Source organism: Tasmannia lanceolata, unplaced genomic scaffold, assembly GCF_043159265.1.
Source record: "Tasmannia lanceolata isolate RefF3 unplaced genomic scaffold, GAP_Taslan_0.1 ptg000025l, whole genome shotgun sequence".
Classification (NCBI taxonomy): Eukaryota; Viridiplantae; Streptophyta; class Magnoliopsida; order Canellales; family Winteraceae; genus Tasmannia; species Tasmannia lanceolata.
The window spans coordinates 1,830,678-1,851,189 of record NW_027518702.1 but is presented as its reverse complement, the minus strand read 5'-3'; the positions used below and the strand labels follow the sequence as shown (position 1 = coordinate 1,851,189).

The following is a 20,512-nucleotide window of genomic DNA, read 5'->3' as shown; positions in this document are numbered from 1 at the left end:
TTATCAAGTGCTTGAAAATTGGCCGAGGGTACTGGAGTTTTGGAAAAGGGTTTTCAAGTCTCTAAGATTGGGGTTGTCTAGTATAAAAAATGGGGTCACCAATTTCCGAATGGGTGATCAAGTCCCTAAAAATTAGCCAAGGGTACTAGAGTTTTGGAAGGGGGTTTTCAAGTCTCTAGGATTGGGGTTATCTAGGATAAAAAATGGGGTTGCCAATTTCTGAATGGGCTTATCAAGTCCTTGAAAATTGGCCGAGGGTACTAGAGTTTTGGAATGGGGTTTTCAAGTCTCTAGGATTGGGGTTATCAAGTATCAAAATGGGGTTACCAATTTCCGAATGGGCTTATCAAGTCCCTGAAAATTGGCCGACGGTACTAGAGTTTTGGAAGGGGGTTTTCAAGTATTTGGGATTGGGGTTATCTAGTATCAAAATGGGGTTACCAATTTACGAATGGGCTTATCAAGTCCCTTAAAATTGCCCAAGGATACTGGAGTTTTGGAAGGGGGTTTTCAAGTCTCTGGGGTTGGGGTTATCCAGTATCAAAATGGGGTTACCAAATTCTGAATGGGCTTATCAAGTCCCTTATGAACACGTTTTTACTTCTTGTTTTTTTCACTTGTTCATTTTCATGTTTTTTTCTTTCTACCGTACGATTCATCTTCTTCATCCTCCATTGAAAGGGAGAAGGAGAAGGAGAAATGCAAAACCCTAAAATAAATGAAAAACAAAACCTAGATATTGAGAGAGAGATGGGAATGAACTCACGTTTCAAATTTTTGAGTTTTCCTGCCTCCAATGGTGGCTAAATGATGAAGAAGATGACTGGTAAGGTTAAAAAAAACAAAGTTGAAAATGAAAAAGTAAAAAAAAAAAAGGAGGGAAAGAAGAGAGAAGAAGGAAAAGTGGAGAAGCAAAACGTGTTGCTTAAGAAAATGGCATTTTCATCAAGCTTTTAATGACAAGACCTCTTTTGTCCCTAGTTGATAATTTCTTAAAAGCATGCGTCCTGTTGATAATTCCACCTAATTTTTGTCCCTCATTGGTAATTGATCCTTTCTAAAATGGTGAGACTGACGTAGTGAAGGAGAGAGGAGAGGGCTTAAACGGGGAGAGAGTGAAAAGTGGGTAAGAAGTGGGAAAAACTAAATCAAAATTATGTTGAAAAAAAATTTCCTCTGTTTTTTTAGCCTTCTTTAGCATCTCATTACTCAGTCCATCTTAGGCCTCTGCTCCTTCTCACCCTGACCATTGAGTAAGAGCTAATATTCTATGGGAAAAAATATCATGGTTGAAACATGTTTGATATTTTGGCCAACTGCCCATCTGAGAGCTAGTTGGCAGATGGGACTAAGCTCATGACTCAGTTTCATCTTAGGCTTCTCCTCCTCCTCATCCTCACCATGGGCTTTAGCTAATATTCCATGGAAAAATAATTCGTCTTTGATATTTTACCCTCTCAGTACTCAGTCCATCTTCGGTTTTCCCTCTAGCCCTCACCATTGGATAAGCTAATATTCCATGGAAAACAAATTCATGGTTGAAACATGTTTGATATTTTGGGCAACTGCTAATCTGAGAGCTGGTGGGCCCAACTGCGCAGGATCGAAAGCCATGTTCATTTTTAAGGTTACCCTAACAAATGGTTTTGCCTTGTGCATAGTTTTAAATAATGCTACTATCACTACCTAGGATTGTTTCAATAATTCCGGGGTGGGTATGCAATTCCCTTGAAAGCAAGGAAATTTTTTCAATCTTGGACAAAATAATATATGGAAAATGTGCTTACCAAGCACTGGAAATCCAGTCTCCAATGTAAAAAAAATTTCCATACATCTGCCGGGCTTTTCATCTACTTCTCATAGGATAATTTACTTTATCTTACACACTATCACTGCCCAATGATCATTTCAAATCAGTGTAAAATGGTGGGCCTCACCCTAAGCACAGTCTTGGCTGGAGACGAAAAAAAAATGGAAAATGTCACATTAGTGATAACTTACCAGCTTAAGAAGGCTATTTTCTTGATGTTTTATGCCACATTAGTGATAACTTACCAGCTTAAGAAATTCTTCGAGCTCAAATCTTTGCATTGTACAAACTCTCCATCTCCTCCAGCTTACAACAACTACTATCTTTCCTGCAGCACATTGAAAAACTCATCGATAACAACAACAGTAAGAACAGTACTTTTCTACTGAAACCAACACAAAACGAAAAGTTTTCATTTCCATCTCCAGTGAAACTGAAAACAACAGAAATGCAAAAATCAAAACTGTGAGGTAGGGGTATTTCTAGTCATTTTACCTAATATGGCATATTTTTATCATTTTTATCTCATGATGGTATTTTTAGTCATTTTAGTCTTTTTTTTTATGAACCATGGGTCATTTTTACTTGATCTAGGGATATTTTAGTAATTTTTCATGATATTGGGTATTCTAGTCATTTTACCCTACATGAGGTTATTTTGATCATTTTTATGTCATAAGGGTATTTTAGTCATTTTGCACGACTCGGGGGTATTTTGTCATTTTTACCTGGTATAGGGGTATTTCGGTCATTTTGCCAGACTCAGGGTTTTCTAGTCATTTTACCTAATACGATGTATTTTGATCAGTTTTTAATGTCATGTGGTTACTTAAGTCATTTAACACTTTTTTGGTATATTTTGGTCATTTTAACCCCTTACAGGTCAGATTTAGATTTATAAATAACCTGTCGCAGAAACGATTTATAAATCCAAAAAATTACACTAACATGAGGAATTTGTAAATCTTGTGGATTTCACTCAAATCCAAATCCAGATGTCATAAAGGCTTGCCAAACGCCGAATTTGGATTTAAAAATCCAAATTCACCTCCAAATCCAAATCCAAGGGGTATCCAAACCGGCCCTAAATGTAATAGTATACTATAGGGATTTGCTAAGGAACATAGCAAAAGGCATTTTGCGGACTGGCGGTGGCATGAGAGAGGAGACACCTCAAATGAATTAAACGAAAATGTCAAAATCTATTGAAAAGTGAATCTATGTGGCTGCTCTCTCATGCAACAGCTGGTCTGCGAAATTCCTTCTGCGATGGTCCCTAACAAATTCCATATCAGTATGAATCACTCGTGTATTGGTCTTCGGGAAAGTGTAAGACGCCATTGCTCGCAACTAGTGTGTTCGATGTTTTTAAACTACTATGGATGGTTGTCTTGCTTATGTGAGAGCTTCTACGTGTGTATTTGTACTTATTCTGGAATTTCCTGAAGTTTTAACTTTAAATTCTATCATTTGCATATGTTTCCATATGTTTTATATTTTATAGAATTTTCATTGAAATTTCCAACTGAAACTGAAACATTTCCATTTTTGTGGCGACGAAATCTGAAATTTAAAACTTTGATACCAATTTGATAATAACGGTGAGAAAGTTTAAGTACAATAGTAATATCTAAAGTCAAAGACAAGAAAATTGTATTCACACCACATCTTTACATGTTGACATCTAGGAAGCATCCTAGGGGGGTAGGATCTATAATATTATGGTGGTGTAGCTCTTATTGCACGCCCATCTCCTCCATTAACGACCTAAACCAACCATGTAATGGCACCAAACTTAGATTGTGAATGTCCAAAGACTAATCTCATTGAAGGATCCTAAGCATCTCATCAATCAATTTTTGGCAGCAGAATGTGGAGTATTATGTGTATGTTATTTTATTTTCCATTTTCTTACTCCTCTAGATCAGACTCAGAGAGGGTGTGGAGAAGTGAGATCAATCGAGGTAGGTCTCACATGTAGCCATTAGCATTAGAGCTAGGCTCCACCATAATATAGTGGAGCCAGGCTATATAAATTCATTCCATGTATAACACCTATATAAAATATTTTAGGGTTTAGGGTTTAGGGTTTAGAGTTTAGGGGCTCCATCATAATATAGTGGAGCCAGGCACCATAAAATCATTTCCTGTATAATATCAACACACAATATTTTATTTCTAAGTCCACATGCATATAAAGTGAAAACATAAATGAAACAAGGGAAGAGATAAACATCGAGATTTTTCATGATTGATTGTCGACCTAACATTCTCCATTATATCATTCTAAAGACGGTGTGTCAATTTATTAAAACAACACCTGTTTTCTCCATTAAATTACCCAGTTGAAGCAGAACAACAAAGCAAATTGTCCAAGATTATTTCATTCTTTACAACATATAGTACTTAGGAAAGATGAGGCATTCCGCAAGTCGCATAAATTTGACTCAGTTTCACAATAATTATACTGATAAATAGAAGAGTACATAGAACACTGAAATGAAAAACACACCTTGCAAAAGAGTACAGTAGTGGTTGCAAGAAAGATGAACTCAAATTTTTGCCTGATTTGCAAGTGAAGCTATGTCCCATTCTGCCATCATTTGGGAAAGCACAAATGAGTTTCTAAGATCAGATAAAAGTTAGTTCTTATGTTAATGTTCAATAATTCCAGTGATTTGGGCAACAAACACCTAACACGGCTGAGCTGCGGTTTGGGTCTCGTAAGTGGGGTGTATCAAAGATCCACTTATCACAAAATTATATTATATATTCAAAATAAGCCATAAATTGGATAGAATGTGCTAAAATGTCATCAACAAGTTTGCGTACCATTTCTGACGGCGGAGAAAGTCTCGCATGTCCTGGTGTGATTCTCCACGAACAATTAGACGCATTTTCTTTGAATCTTCCCACAACAACCCACCGATCTCTCTTGCAAAGTCACTCGCAGCTTCAAAAACTTCCTGTAAGAGGAACATAAACATGTCATGTAATCAATTGAGTTGGGGAAAATGAGCAAGGGAAGAAATAGAAAAGTGTAAGTATGTCAATGTAAGGATGTTTGAAATGTCTACCTTAGATGGGAAATCTTCATAGAAATGAGAAGGAATCATCTCAACCCTATTCCGATCAGCTTCCCATAGTCTAATCTGTAGGAGAAAATCTATCTTATTAGATGACAAGTAAGAAGCATATTTCCTAAATGGGATTTGCTAGCCAATTTTGTGGAAAGCCATTTGACGGCTGGCTTTTGAATGTGAGAGCAGCCACCTCAGATGAAGTAAATGAATAAGAAAATATGCCAAAAAGTCAACCTGTGTGGCTGCTCTCACATGCAAAAGCCAGCCGTGAAATGGCTTTCCGTGAAATTGGCTAGCAAATCCCTTCCTAAATTAGTGTAGCATTAAAAGAGAAAAGTCAATGTTTCATAATCCTGAATAAGATCTGCTGGTTCAACTGGAACGAGAAAGTCTGTAGATCAGCTAGCCTCCAAGGACTTTCCTTAAATGACTTCGTGGTTTCTAAAACAAAATTTCTTTAAATGCCAATTTCTTACTGAGTTTTAACTTTTTATACCCACTAATTTTTCTTCTTTTTTTTTGCCTCCGGTATAAAAGTTACTAGTTACACTTAGAAATTGATATAAAATCATGACACGGGAAATGGGGAAAATTAAGAAAAAAACTAAAAGAAGAAAGAGGCAATTACATTCTACAACCCTCAAAATAATCTCTCTCTACACCTTTTACTCAATTATCGAATTTCTGATTTGTTCATAAAATTTTGTTTAACTAATCAGGATCAATCTAATTGAGGCCAGTCTGACCAGACTACATTTCTGCTAGTCCAATTTTTAGAAAAATGAAAGGGGGACCTGATCTGTAACATTCTCTGGTACTGCAGGTGCTCTTTCTGCAACGCGAGGATGTGCATTCTGCTGAAGGAAAGAAATTATCTGCAAATATAATATTTTACAAACATGTAGGTCAGTTTAACTGCTTAAGTAAAAATATATTTTACAAGAAGTCATGAAAGAAGATATTTGGAAAATAAAGAATCAAGAAATTCCCAATTTCTTCAGAGCTGAATATAAATTGCATGGTCTTGGAGACCAGTTTGAGTACATAGTGGCAAGGTTTTAAATTTCGGTTTCGACTATAATTTCGGTCCTCACCGAAACCGAAATTTCGGTCGAAATTTGGTAGAAGATATCGAAATCCCATATTTTTTCGGGAGAAGATATCGAAATCCCATATTTTTCTCCCGAAATTTCGGCTGAAATTCTGTAAAGGAATAAAAAATTAATATTTTATCAAATATTTCGCCAAAATTTCCGAAATTTAGACCAAAATTTGGTACATTTCGGCAATTTTGGTTTTGGAACGTTTCGATTTCGGTCCTCGCCAAAATCTGAAATTTCGGATTTCAACCGAAATTTAAAACCTTGCATAGTGGATGATATGATGAGAAATTTCTTGGGGTTTAAAAAACTCCAAAAAGGGAAAAGAGACTTGTAAGATAAAAAAATGTGCATTAAATTTATACTACAGATAAAGGGAAAACTCAGTTTCACCCATGAAGGCTTCGATTTCATGCTTTAAATTTTTGTTTACTTATCTATAACTTGGATGCAACTTAATCCAAATGATACGTTTGTGCTCGTATGGGATTCGCTAGGCAATTTTCGCAAAAGCCATTTTGCGGCTCACTTCTCAGGAGAGAAAAGACACCTTGTAGCAGATTTTGTCTTATTCATTTAATTCATCTGATATGGCTGTTTTGTCCTAAAAAAACTGAGCCGCAAAATTGCCTAGCAAATCCCCTATTATATAATATCACCTAAAAGGTAGGTAAAGAGAATTAAAAAAGAAACTGTCCACATAGTTGTGCATATCCAAAAGGAGTTTGCAACCAAAAAATATAGAAATTGGGCCAAGTCATAGTGATCATTTAAAAAAGTATCCGATATTAGTATAGATCATGTCAGACATCATAAGTTGGGCCTAGACAAGTATCAGGATATCCTAGTTGAGAAGTACAAAGATGCATTGTTGGATATCCGAAAACGCAAATAAAACAATAAGAGAAATTTTCCCTCCAGACCATTAGCTCTTACCTGCTCTGCCGTAATTCCTTTCTCAAAAGCAGTATATAAGCTTTCTTTTGTTATTGCTCCAACTATAAGGTTTGGAAGTTGATACTCAATCCTGCAATTTACCAATGAGGAAACTGAAACTTCAATAACTGATTAAAAGATGCTCAAAAAACAATAAGGGAAAAGAATTAAAGACAATAAGGGAACACATTTTCACAGTTTATAGTTTATACAGTCTATGAACATAAAAGGACCACATTTTTGTCACAGATTCAACTAAATAAAAAACCTCAAGAAAGCACCAGTGATGTTGAAGTCCTATGACATCCCATTCCTATAGAAAATTATGCATGATTCAACTTAAATCCTGTTTGACAAAAATGCATTCAAAAAGACAAAATGGTGTATGGTTATGTGTTCCTTAATGTGTTTGAAGTTATGTGAATCTAAGGCTAAGGAAATGGAACTGCTGGTAATAAAACTTCTACCATGTCTAACTGGTCCAGACATGTGATTCCTCATATGCAGACCATTACGATATAGCCATATTTTAATTTCCATCTGTTTGAGAACTTTTTACACATCAATAATTGTTCTAATTAACAGAATTCGATCCAATCTATCCTATTATTATTTTATGAAATGATTCAGTTGTCGGGCCACTGCTTATAAACAGTAAACAAAGATAATTTAATAAGTATTGAAAAGAAAATTCTTATATAAGAGAACTTTAATTTTTTTAAATCTGATTAATTTCAAAGAGCAACTCATCATATGCTAGCCAATATTTACATGAACAAATGACACAAAACCGCTGCATAAGTTCAAAGTGACCCAAAAATAGAAAACAATATTTGATCATCATAAGATGCTCACATCATAGGAACTTATTAAAAGGGATGCATACCTTGAGAAAAGACGTAAAATCTCGCAATGTAATTTAGATGATGAGTATGCATACAGCCTAAAGTTTGTTTCTACAACTACAATTCCCTGTGCAGAAAATCATACATAGAAGATATCACTAAATTGCTAACTTGAAGTCTGAAAATATGAACAATTTCACGCACGTTGAACTATTACAAACTAATAAAAAGAAAAAAAAAGTCTCAAACTAATTGGTAGAATACTAATTGACAAGAACAAAGAAAGCTTGATATGAATATTAGCTTATCGATATCATCTAACCTGATGGGATAAACGGGCAACTCACAATTATGTTCTCAAGAAAATATTGGATGAAGAAGTCATATACGACAAGGAAACAATAAAATAAATTCTTGACCCAATTGTAAATGCAAATCATTTCATAGTGCATAATAAATGGATAACAACCAGTTAACTATATTGACAACTCGCCATTCCCCAAAAAAAAAGAAAAAAACTATATTGACAACTCGCAATTGATGATAAAGCACCACAATCCACTAATATGTTGAAGTTGACATATTCTAACAGGCAATTGGACTAAAATTCCCTGCCAATTACGCGATTGAAGTTGACATATTCTAACAGGCAATTGAAGTTGACATATTCATAATCAAACTTACAGAAAGTCACAATCTGAGATATTCACTATAATTCCCTGCCAATTACGTGATCTAGAGCTCTAATAAGCTGGTTCGTGGCCAATTACGCGATCTAGAGCTCTCATGAACTGGTTAGTACGTCAAAAGGGATTCACAATCTTTAAATGGAGTCGGGAAAGAATTCAAAATGTAGCTCAATATAATTCTCCATGTAATGTTGAATCCATCAAAATAGTCTTTAGTGCAAATTAATAATAACCCCCACTTGCATGTCAAGTTATCAATCTTGGCAATTGGATCTGGTGTAGATCAAAGGCGTGATTTTTGCCCATAGGTACTCGAAGAAATGATGAAGAGAAAACACAAAAATTAACTAAAGAAACATACATGTGTGGATGAAAATAATAACTAAAGCTCACTAAGCATTGAAAGTTGGACAAGAATAGGCATACAATGGCAGCTCTCAAACAAAGAAATTTGTGATAACAAATCATCTAATAAGAAAAGGGACAAGTGGATTCACCATTCAGCTTGATTTAAAGTAAATTCGTGTGGAAAAATTGAAACCTGCTTGCGTGATGATGAATCTGACAAGCTCACGGAAAGATTGGTAGCCAATTTGGTAGGAATAAACCAACTTTCTTTCCTACCCTAAGGGAAAAAAGAGAAGAGTTCAGTATTCCAACGTAGAGAAATACTCTTCATATTACCAATAAAAAGATTTTGCATTCATATACAAGTACAGTAGGGGTGGTAGTATCAACCTGTTGAAGTTTGACTAATCCCAGGTGTGCCAGGTCCTTGATAGCCTTGCTCTGAACCTCAGTCAGGGAATTCAGATTATATGCCTATAACATATGGACGCAGGGATAAGCCAAACATGAAATGAATACAGAGAACTCTACATGACTGATATGTTTTTTTTAATCAGCCAAAATATGCATTTACTAGTGAAAAGCAATCATGAATACAGAGAACTCATCTACTACCTCACCCATAGCATGAAAACTGAGCTCCAGCAAAAATGAAATCAAATCTGTCGGATCCAACCCTCTTTCCTGCACCATATTGAAAGAAAAATCCAGAATAAGTATATCTAATATAAGGAATCAGTACATGCTCCCTCAAGTACTACTTAGAAACCAGAGCCATGGTACGAGTAACACAAATTTGTCTCCATCGACACTCCAAAAGTGACTGGACTCAGTTACAAGCACAATAAAGGCGTGCAGAAAGGTAAATCCAATGAAGAATATAAATTTCAAAAGCCAATACCTGGGCAGTAGAGATGTATTCTCTGATAATGTACCAAAGTTGGGCATTGGTATCCATCAACTGTGGTTTAAACATTCAACAAGATATGATACTATAAGACGCAACACATCAAGGTAACAGGCCAGAGTTCAAAATGATACGCACCAAAAACTGGAACCCACTTTCAGTTAATCTTGGAGTTTCATTGTCCCTGTATCAATGGCATATCAGCACATATGAGCAACCCGGATACTCATCCTACATCCCCAATTTTAGCAAAGGACCATAAGATAATGCCTAAAGCAAGGTTCGAAATTTCGGCCGAAATCCAGAAAAGAAAAAAGAATTACTTTTATTCGAAATATATTTTTGGAAAAAAAATCATTTTCCCCAAATTTCGGCCAAAGTTTCAGAAATTCCAGGTTCGGGAGATTTCAATTTCGGTCCCAGCCAAAATCCGAAATTTCGGTATTTCGGACGAAATTTAAAACCTTGACCTAAAGAACAATCATCTTAACAAAGGAATATTAGAAATCGATGACCTTGCACTCAAAAGGCCTCGCTGGAAAACCTTCATCATTGAAGAGCTAAAGTTTGCCGGCCTTTCCACTTGAGCTGAGCTAATAAGTTGCAGCAAGAAGCACTGGTTTACCACAATTTCAAGTCATAAAAAAGGAACAAACTGAAAATTAATGGAAGTTCACATTGACCACAGGAAGAAACCAATTTTTTAATCCCATAAAACGTGGGATGAGATAATAAAGTTAGTACTGGAAATATGCAATGAAGTGCCTGCAAACATACATAAACAGGCTATGAAATCATAAGAACGGAGATGGCAACCTCCCATTGGTCATGTGCATAAGCTTCTAGATCATCCAAGGTCGGCAGCCTCACGGTGATACTCAAAGGCATTGGCTCTCTAGGTAAAGCTCCACTGCAAATTCCATGTTTATACATCAATATCAAAAAGTCTTAAATTCTCTTCAACAAAAAATATTAATTAAGCCCAAAACAAATTATTATTTTCAGATGGATAAAGGGTATGGTCAGACATGCACCCTGAGGGTGTAAAGAATGTTGTCACCCAACAAAATCAAAATGTGTATTACACTATAGGAAAATGTAAAATAGTTGACAGTGTGATAAAAGGTAATGATTGTTATTGTTAGGAGGGATATGTGGATTGTTTGGTCACCAAAAGTCCAAAAGTATCTAAAAATGAGCAGATAACAAATTTCACATCAAAGTGTAGGTGCAAGTCTGCAGCAACTGAAACCTCTTCGCATTTGTTGAAGGTGAAATGCAAAATTATGGGGAATTACAAATTACCCTCATCCAAGCATTAGATAAATCCCAACCTTAGAAACCTAAACAGACAATCATCCAAATAAATCCTCACAACTCAGACTGAATTTAGTGATTCGCCAGGCAAGACAGGCAGGTGAGCCACAGAACATGAAAAAGAAGGAATGCATCTAACAATAACAAAACCCTCTCTTTACGTGGATAAACATAGTTGATACTTATGTTGATTTTAGATGGATGTTTACATGATTATAATAAGTGGAAGGTCTAATAAAAAATATATATAAATAAATATATATATATATATATGAGGAATATGTTCGTGCGCTCAAGCTCTAATAAGGAATGGTGCGCTTGAGTGCACCAATCACATGGGTCCCACAATTTCTGTGAGGATCCAAACCATTCATTTGCAAGGGCCTATCATAGATAGGGTGTGTACCAAAAATCAGCTCCATTGAATCATCCTAACCCCTCCAAAAGTGGAGGGCAAAAATGGGCAGATTTGTGGTCTGTCCATTTTGACCTCCACAAATGGATGGGTTAGGATGATCCTATGGAGCTGATTTTTTGTACACATCCTATCTATGTAAGGCCCTTTCTAGTGAATGCTTTGGATCATCCTAACAATGTGGGCCTCAATGGTTTTTGAGCTCAAGCTCACGAATATGTTCCAACGCTCAAGCTCACAATCCTTTTCCTCTATATATATATATATATATATATATATATATATATATATATATATATATATATATATATATATATATATATATATGTTTTACATTAGTTTTTTTTTCTAGTGTTCTTCACAGGGAAGCAGGAATCTCTACTCATAATGGGGAATCACTATTCCCCAAAACGCGATTCGGAAACGGGAATCTTCTCGATTCCCCAATTTTTGGGAATCTCGTTTCAGAAACGTGGGAAACGTGGTTCCCACTCTAAGGCTCTGTTCACTTGTTTTCCCGGGAAAGGAAAAGAAAAGGTTTCCCGGGATTCTGACGTGGCATTAGGAAAAGAAATCCAGGGAAAATGTGTAGGAAAAGGTTTCCCGCGCCTGTTCACGTGCGCAGGATCTATGCAGGAAAATGTTTCCCGAGAAACTGCTTGCCCACCTTTTATCACTAGTTTTCCCGGGAAAGCAAATCCGACCAAAATAATGGGATTTGGTTTCCCACACTACTGAGAAAAGAGACATTTCCACGTCATTTTTGGCAATTCCATGTCATTATTTGACATATTCCACCCAGGCTTGTTATTTTCTCAGGAAAGCAAGTGAACACCAGAATTATGTCTTGTCAAGGTCTTGTCAAGAAAAAAGGAGTCTGTTTCCAGGGATTTGCTTTCCCGGGAACGCAAGTGAACAGAGCCTAAGGGAAACGCGTATCCCACTCTATGGGAAGTGTGTTTCCTATCTACTCAGTTCTCTTGCTAGTCCTCTTCTCTTCTGGGTGGTCCTCTTCTCTTCCTCTTCTTAGTATTTACACGTAAAGTCATTTAAGTAAATGTCTTTACTATTTTTATTGTCAATTTACTTACCATGCAAAAAAATTTGTTGATTTACTTAAGATTTACATGTAAAAAAGGGCATACGTCGATTAAAAATAGTTTCGCGATCCAAATCTAAAAGGATAAAAAGTCAACTTTCCAATTCTAATACAAAATTCGAAAAAAACGGGTTTGGTTAAAATCTTAACTTCCAAAAGATGGAGTATCCTTCCAATTTTAAAAATTCATAAATTATATCATGTCCAAACATTATTAAATCTCAAAAGTCCGGTAAAAAAATCACATAATTTAGTTTCTAAAGTTTTTTCATCTTGTCAGGCACTGGTCGACAGAATGGTCAACACAGGCATTCCAGCTGATAGCGATTTTCCTTTAAGTAAATGTTGGATCTTTTAATAAAAAGTGCTTTTTAATATTAGGTTCATATAATTATTTCTTATATTTTTTAGTAGTTTTATTTTATTTTTATATTTTTTTTTATATTTAACTATTAAAAAAATTCTCCAACCCTTCACGCTTCCCGCTCTGGCAACCTTGGTTCTTCATATCTTTTTTTAGTGACAAAAATTTCGCTTATCTTTTTCTATCTTTTGTTCTGGCTTTAGCTTCTTAATTTTTTTGTCGCAACTTTATCGAATCAAAAAACAGAAATGAGCGCAAATGCGGAAATGTTTCATTCCAGAAAAAAAAAAAGCAGAATGCCGGTCGAAACGGAATTGACAACTATTTTCATGACTTTATCTAAAAATTCAATAACTCTAGTATTTTGTCAATACGATATTTCATAAATTCGAGAAAAAAATCATTTGAACTTTTCTTACTGAAGGTAATTCAAAGTCATATAGGTGCGATCATACTAGCACAAATGCACTAAATCCCATCAGAACTCCGAAGTTAAGCATGCTTGGGCGAGAGTAGTACTAGGATGGGTGACCTCCTAGGAAGTCCTCGTATGTCACCCCTCCCTGTCACTTTGGGATGATTGCTGGATTTGGATCCCTGATTCCCAAGGCGGATTCTCGGTACACTCCTTCTTCCGCCTACTTACCAGAAACCAAGGGCAGTTATCCGAGCATGCAAGAATATGGGGCTCCAATGCTCCCCCGAGAGTATCTGCGTTCGCATGGACTGTAGGGCACAGGTGTATTAATACTTGTGATAGATTGAAGCAAAAGGGCTTTCACTTGCCCAATTGGTGTGTGTTATGCCACGAAGAAGAGGAGACTCTGGATCATCTGTTTGTACTCTGTCATCAAGCCTCATATCGAGCATAGGCGAATATCAGCGAATTCATGTGCTGATGCCCTTGCTAAGGAAGGGGTAGACATCACTCCGACGCGCATTCTCTTACCAGAAGGCAGGATTTCTCTGTAATTGGGCCACTGTGCCCTATATTTTCTCTTGTACTCACTGTGGGACATCTTGTCCCCTGTTATATCATGGAATAAAATTATCGTTAACTTTCCAAAAAAAAAAAAAAAAATCAAAGTCATATTCGCTGAGAAACTCTTTCAGGTCATCATACCCACTTCCTGAAAAATAGCATCCTTAAGCGTTTCCCTAGCGTTTCCTAAAAAATAGAAATTTGTTCCTAGAATTAGGAAAATAATTTCTTATTTCATGTGAAATCAGTACGACTTTTAAGTTCCAACCTCTTATGCCATGATGTGACGAATTTTGTGGGTTTTTTTTTCTGAACTATGCTAGTGCAATTTAAAGAATTAGCAAAATGTTCTGTGACTCTAGTTTCTATTACAAACTTCCGTAACAGGTTATTGTTCAATCTTGATTATTCAGAATAAGAAGTTACACTGGAGTTATCCTGGATTATTAACTGGATTTCAAGATTTACTTGCGAATACTAGATTTCAGCTGTAGTGATCTGATATTGTTAGTTTAAGATATTACGATTTAGGACTACCGAGATTTAAGGGGCTTAACTCATCTTACCCAGAGCTCAAAATAACAAAATGTTTTCTGTCTACATGACAAAGTATGATGCCGACAACCTAACACAAATTTCGCATCCAGGAACATAGTGGGACATAAACGAAACTATTTGATGTGAGATGAAAAAATTCCACATCCAGGAACATAGTAAGACATAAACGAAAGTACTTGATGTGAGATGAACCAAAAGATGGCAACTCATGACAATTTTCTAAACTCTAGAAAAACTGCATCGATAAATATGAAGATCAGATTTTGAGTGATAGGGCAGCTAGAAAACCAATTGATATGAGATCATGATTTATGCCTAATATGTGTGCCAGTGGTCTGCTTTCTTCTCTTTTCAATAATTTATAGGCAAGTTACATGCGCATCATCATAGCAACTATGATTCATGAAGTCATTCTACCACACAACATTTTCATTCTAGGATGCGCAATACAAATTTATTGCATGGAAAATTAGTAAACGTAAATGGGGATATCAGTAATACATTAGAATATGCATGGAATGGAACTGCCTTGTAACTGACCAATAACAAGCTAACGAGGAGCAAGGGGGTGGAAAGATTCACATTGCACCAAAAAATTGAAGTGGCATTCGGTACCAAAGGAATATTAATTTATTGTAGATAATGAAACTAAAGATTGGTTTGAAAATCAATAATATCAACCAATAGCTTTTAATGGACATAGGTAATAAATAGATTGGTTTGAAAATCAATAATATCAACCATTAGCTTTTAATGGACATAGGTAATAAATAGAGCATAAATACAGTTCTTATATTCACCTCGTTTCATAAAACACATTGGAGCTGCAAACACGTACCCATATATCAAGTATGTCTGAAGATTAGTTGAAACTTGGGATTTAGTTTGAAACTAGTTTCCCTTTTCCTGGCAGTATAACAAGAAGAGTTTTAGCAGAAAGACAAAGCCACAGAGATTGCAACACTAGCAGAAAATTTTCTCAATCTCGGGATCTTCTCTAGGAGATTGAAGCATCCATTTGGCCATTTGGAAAGAATAAACAATTAAGACAAATAAAATCATTACCGTTATGTTAAAAGAAAGAATGCAAAAGAGTAACACTGCTATACCAGAGGTAGCATTAGAAAGACCCGAGCATCTATATGAATTGAAAATTTGGAGGATACATGAATGAACATCTTAGTGATGTAAACAATATATTTTTAACACAATTACCATTCAAAAAAACACAATTATACAATAGTGTGAACTATTTATCGTGTTGGAACTACCAGGGTAGCCCATAACCACGCCTAACACTTCATGCACCTATGTGAGTTTACAAAATCACGGTATGTGTGGTCTTCAAAACAATGCTCACAAGTCACTGCTCGTTTTATTTGAGCAAAGCATAGCAGGCTGTTTGTGTGAACCCCTGAAACATCTTGCAGTTCTTTATGCAAAGAAAATGCTATAATTGACAGAAATTTCCAATAGATAAAACAACAAATCAAATGGGAAAGAACAACACCCATGCTAACATTCAGCAATGTGCGTAAAGTATATTCTATTTTGAAGCAAAATAGGTAACCCCACATAGAAGGTAAGATAAGATGTTAACATCTTGCTACACTTCAAACATAATATGAATCACCTTGCAGGGTTTCGTTAGCTCCTACTATCCAATCTAGAATATAAATAAAATGCACCAATCACATTATAAATTGTTGTAGAGATAACTCAAATTATAGAGCCGTGCTAGCATTCACCAATGTATGCAAGGCATATTTTTGTGTTAAAGAAATAAAAGTACTCCATACAGAAGATAAGATGTTACATTATGCTACACATCGAACATAAAATGAATCACCTTGCATGTCTTTAGCTTCTAAGATCCTATCTAGAATATAAACAACTTACACAGGTACTATAATATCTTATACTATCAACAACTTGCACAGATAATAATTTAAAAAAAAAAAAAAAAAAACTTACACAGATATCATTAGAAATTTTTTGTATAGTAATTTATTTTAAAGAAAAAGATAAATATTTCATACCTGTCAGTAGCTTCAAGGAATATTCTTAATTGCAATAACCTATCAATCGCAACTTTATGCTTGGAGAACCCATCTGAAAGCACCCATTCCTCCATTGACTTGGCAGTGACTGGGGCGTCAACATATAACATCTGCAAAACATAATTCTTTGCCAAAGGAGGCAAAGACCTGGGCACAAGAAACAACAGAAGATAGTAATATTAATGTGAATTTATTTTGAAAAAAAAGTAATATCAATATGATATCTATTCCTTCTTCTTTTTTTCTTTTCTTTTTTCTTCCTCTCTCTCTCTCTCTCTCTCAAGATACAATTCCCCAAAATTCATTGGAACAAATTCTAAGTATGCATTCAGTCTTTGCCATAGATTACACAATTTCTCTTACATAGTTACATGGTTATGTGGTAACCCTTGTCCGAGCACAGGTCTGCGGTTCGTAATATGCTAGTCATTCAATGAACCCAGTACAATCAGGTAGGATTAATTGGTTCGATGCTGGATTGACTTGTTCATTAGTCTGGTTTGCTTAGTTCATTAATTTAGTATATGCCCAAGTATAACTTCTTTAATATACTTTAAATTTAGTGAAATTGTGTGATCTATCTCATTAGGTAATAATTTAATAGCATTTTTATCGCACAAATAAATCTATGCGTCTTCTTGTCTCTCTACCAAGGCAAGAGCGGTAGAAAATTGCATGCGGTAGAGATCCATGGATATGAGAATGGATCAAAATTAAATGGAGAAACCCGAGACTTATGAACCAAGATGAACCATACTCCAAACCCGTGCATTTTGTACCAGTTCAGAATCCAGTATCCATATTATTGAACCAGCTAAGGTTGTTGGTCGAAAAGACTGAACATTCTACCAAAACCTACAAGATTCCATTAAATGGACCAAATCTACATAAATACAAAATTCTAAAATTAAAAAGCATCATCTTCTCATTCTTTTGGCACAAATTTAAAAACAAAAATAAATCTTACAGAATCTTTAAAAAAAAAATCAATTAACTACCAAAAGTTTGAAAAAGAATTCCAAGCTTAACAATGACATTTGTCAATATGCAAGCTGATCTCAACCACCCATCTGTTCAAATCATTGAGTGTGTTTTCCATTCAAAATCAACTTCGTCAAACCATAATATGGTTTCCCTATTGTACTTGGAATTGAACAGAGAACAAAAATAAGCCATCATTCGACCAAAACATATAAATCCCATTTATTGCCACAAATTTGATAAAGAACATCAAATGCTCATTCTTTAATGAAAACTTCTTTTAGGAAAAAGGACAATGTATGAAAACATAAAAACAATATGAGCATCAAATTAAAGTATACATCACATCTATTGTACTAAAAATTCAGGAAAAAATGAAAGAGAAGGAATGCCACTCTAACAATACCTTGAACAATCCATTAACGGCCGCACGTTCGAAATTGACATTTTGAAATTAAAATTCCCTGGTTGTACCGATGAATTTATCGACAGAATAATGCAAAATTCAATGTAAATACGATCCAATCCAATTTTAGATAATAAAACCTAAAGGAATGCAATAGAGAATGAGAAATCAATCAAGAACACGTTTAAGTGTCTGAATTTAACAATTGGAGACTGTTCTGCACTCTAAATGGATCAATTTACACATTTTTAACATAGAATGAGAAATCAAACAATGCCTTTTAGGGTTTGAATTTAACAATTGGAGGCTGTTCTGCGCTCTAAATGGATCATTTTACACAATTTGAACGTAGAATGATGATACGTGTCTAATGTTAGTGAACTTAGTGGGGAGAGTGGGGTGTATATGTTGTGTGTTGTGGGCTGCCACGTTCGAGAATTCAGGGGTGTTATTATCAAATTAGGTTTGTGTCAGTTAAGAGTCCTTGGTATTGTGAATAGTGGAGTTACGGGTCTAGTGATGGAAAGTCATGGGATGTATGGTTATTGTAACTGTTGGATATGCTTTGTATATTTTGGGCATGAATGAATGAAGAAGACATAGATTTGCACAACCAAATTCCTGGTAAATGATAGGAGGCTTCGGATTTCCCTCGAAGTAAATTCAAATCACTCTCTTCTTCTCTTCTTCTCTTCTTCAACATCTCACCATAGGTGGTAAGAGGGGCGGACGTAACAAACGAGAAATCAAACAATGCCTTTTAGGGTTTGAATTTAACAATTGGAGACTGCTGTGCACTCTAAATGGATCATTTTACACAATTTGAACGTAGAATAAGAAATCAAACAACGCCTTTTAGGGTTTGAATTTAAAAATTCGAGGCTGTTCTGCATTCTGAATGGATCATTTTACACGTTTTGAACGCAGATAACTCTCAAAACCAGACAGAAAACAGAACAGAAGAACAAATAAAATTTAAGATCAAACGAACGCGAAAATGTAAAGATCTGAAAGTGAGAATAAAAGGAGAGAGTGGCAAAGAAAAACCTTAAAACGGCTTCGCAAATGAAAGCATTCTCGTAGAGCTTGTCGAGTTTCATCGCCGGTAGAGCACCAACCATGTCCATGAAATTCTTCGCGATGATTCTTACTTGTGGCATCTCTGTTAATCCAAGATCTGAAGAAAATTAGGGTTTTACAGAAAGATCTGAAGAAAATTAGGGTTTTGCAGATAGATGGAGCGAGAGAGACGCGATGTTCAGTAAGCAGGGTTTAGTGGAGGGGAAAAAACTCATTCTCTTCATTCTCATACGAGAAACGGAATGTTTTTTGTTTTTTTTGAGACCTCATACTGCTAGAATCGCGTTCCGAAGACAAAATCCCTCTCTTAGACTGCTAGTGCCATGGTTTCAAATTTCGGTTTCGGAATGCGTTTCGGTCCTCACCGAAACCGAAATTTCAGCTGAAATCCGAGGACCCCATTAAATTTAATATTTTATTCCATACCAAATTTCGACCGAAAATTATGAGAAAATAGTGGATTTTAGAATCCAGGTTTTTAGTTTGAAAACAGTGATAAAAGGTGATTCATGATCAACCTGCTGCTTCTGTCCTGGCAGTGTTTCTTGGATTTAAGTAATAAAACCTGGTTTTATAAACCTCTCCTCAATCATTAGATTTCTAAAACCTTATTTTCTTACTTAAAATCCAAGAAACGCTGCCACGACAGCATTCAACAAGTTGATTACGAACCCTTTTTACATTGTTTCCAAACTAAAAATCTGGATTCAAAAATCCAAGTATTCAAACCGGCCCATAAATAATAAAAAAGGGAAATGATTTCGGCGCTCCAATGTTTTGATAAACATGCGCTCACTTGTTTGCCGTGTAGTATTTAAAGGGCTTTAAGAGCTTTTTGAGAACCGTAATATCCTCTGACATCCCTTTAAATACTACACGACAAATGAGTAGAGCGCATGTTTATCAAAACATTGGAACACAAAAATCATTTCCATTAAAAAAATCTAGAATTTTGGATAAATTTCCTTAAATTTCATATGAAATTTTGGTCGAAATAATGTAACGATTTGGATATTCCCAGTTTCGGTTTCAGGTTGCCAAAACCCGAAATTTCAGTCATTTCGGTAGAAATTGAAAACCTTGCTCCTAGACTCCCCTCACCACATGAAGAAGCTAATTTATCATGAAAATAAATTCATGGTAGCAATTAGCAAACATGCCCTTAGTAATTTATCACCAAAGTAAGGGTATTTTTGTAATTGGACTAGGATTTTTTGCCAGACCATTAAGCTCTTATTTCTTGCCTTCTTGTGCTCCTATAGCAAAACCAAGAACTCTGTCTTTGTGTATTAGCAAAATGGGTTTCAATTTTATTTTTTCAAAAAATACTTTACGGCCTACAACATATATGATCGAAACCGTCCATTTGATGGGCCACATTTGATGGGCCACAGCATAAATAAGTTGTGCCCATACAATCATTTCTATAGGACGATCCTAGCCCTCCTATAGGTTGGAGGGTTGGGATCATGGAAATGATTTTTTAGGCACAACATATTTATGTTGTGGCCCATCAAATCAACGTTTTGGAT

At 35.5% G+C, this 20,512-nt stretch overlaps 2 pseudogenes across 1 annotated transcript; one reads left to right on the top strand and one right to left on the bottom strand.

Moving 5' to 3' along the window:
* Positions 1–1,769: 1,769 nt before the first annotated feature.
* Positions 1,770–19,322, bottom strand: LOC143858088 (general transcription and DNA repair factor IIH subunit TFB2-like; annotated as a pseudogene). The gene is made up of 18 exons (XR_013238858.1): positions 18,948–19,322; positions 16,493–16,660; positions 15,292–15,359; positions 10,535–10,628; positions 10,234–10,334; positions 9,857–9,902; positions 9,713–9,772; positions 9,427–9,495; positions 9,202–9,285; positions 9,005–9,088; positions 7,816–7,901; positions 6,930–7,020; positions 5,688–5,768; positions 4,888–4,962; positions 4,643–4,776; positions 4,323–4,403; positions 2,056–2,138; positions 1,770–1,954 (listed from the first exon to the last, which is right to left on the bottom strand). The product of XR_013238858.1 is annotated as a general transcription and DNA repair factor IIH subunit TFB2-like (transcript).
* Positions 13,355–13,475, top strand: LOC143858352 (5S ribosomal RNA; annotated as a pseudogene).
* Positions 19,323–20,512: the final 1,190 nt, after the last annotated feature.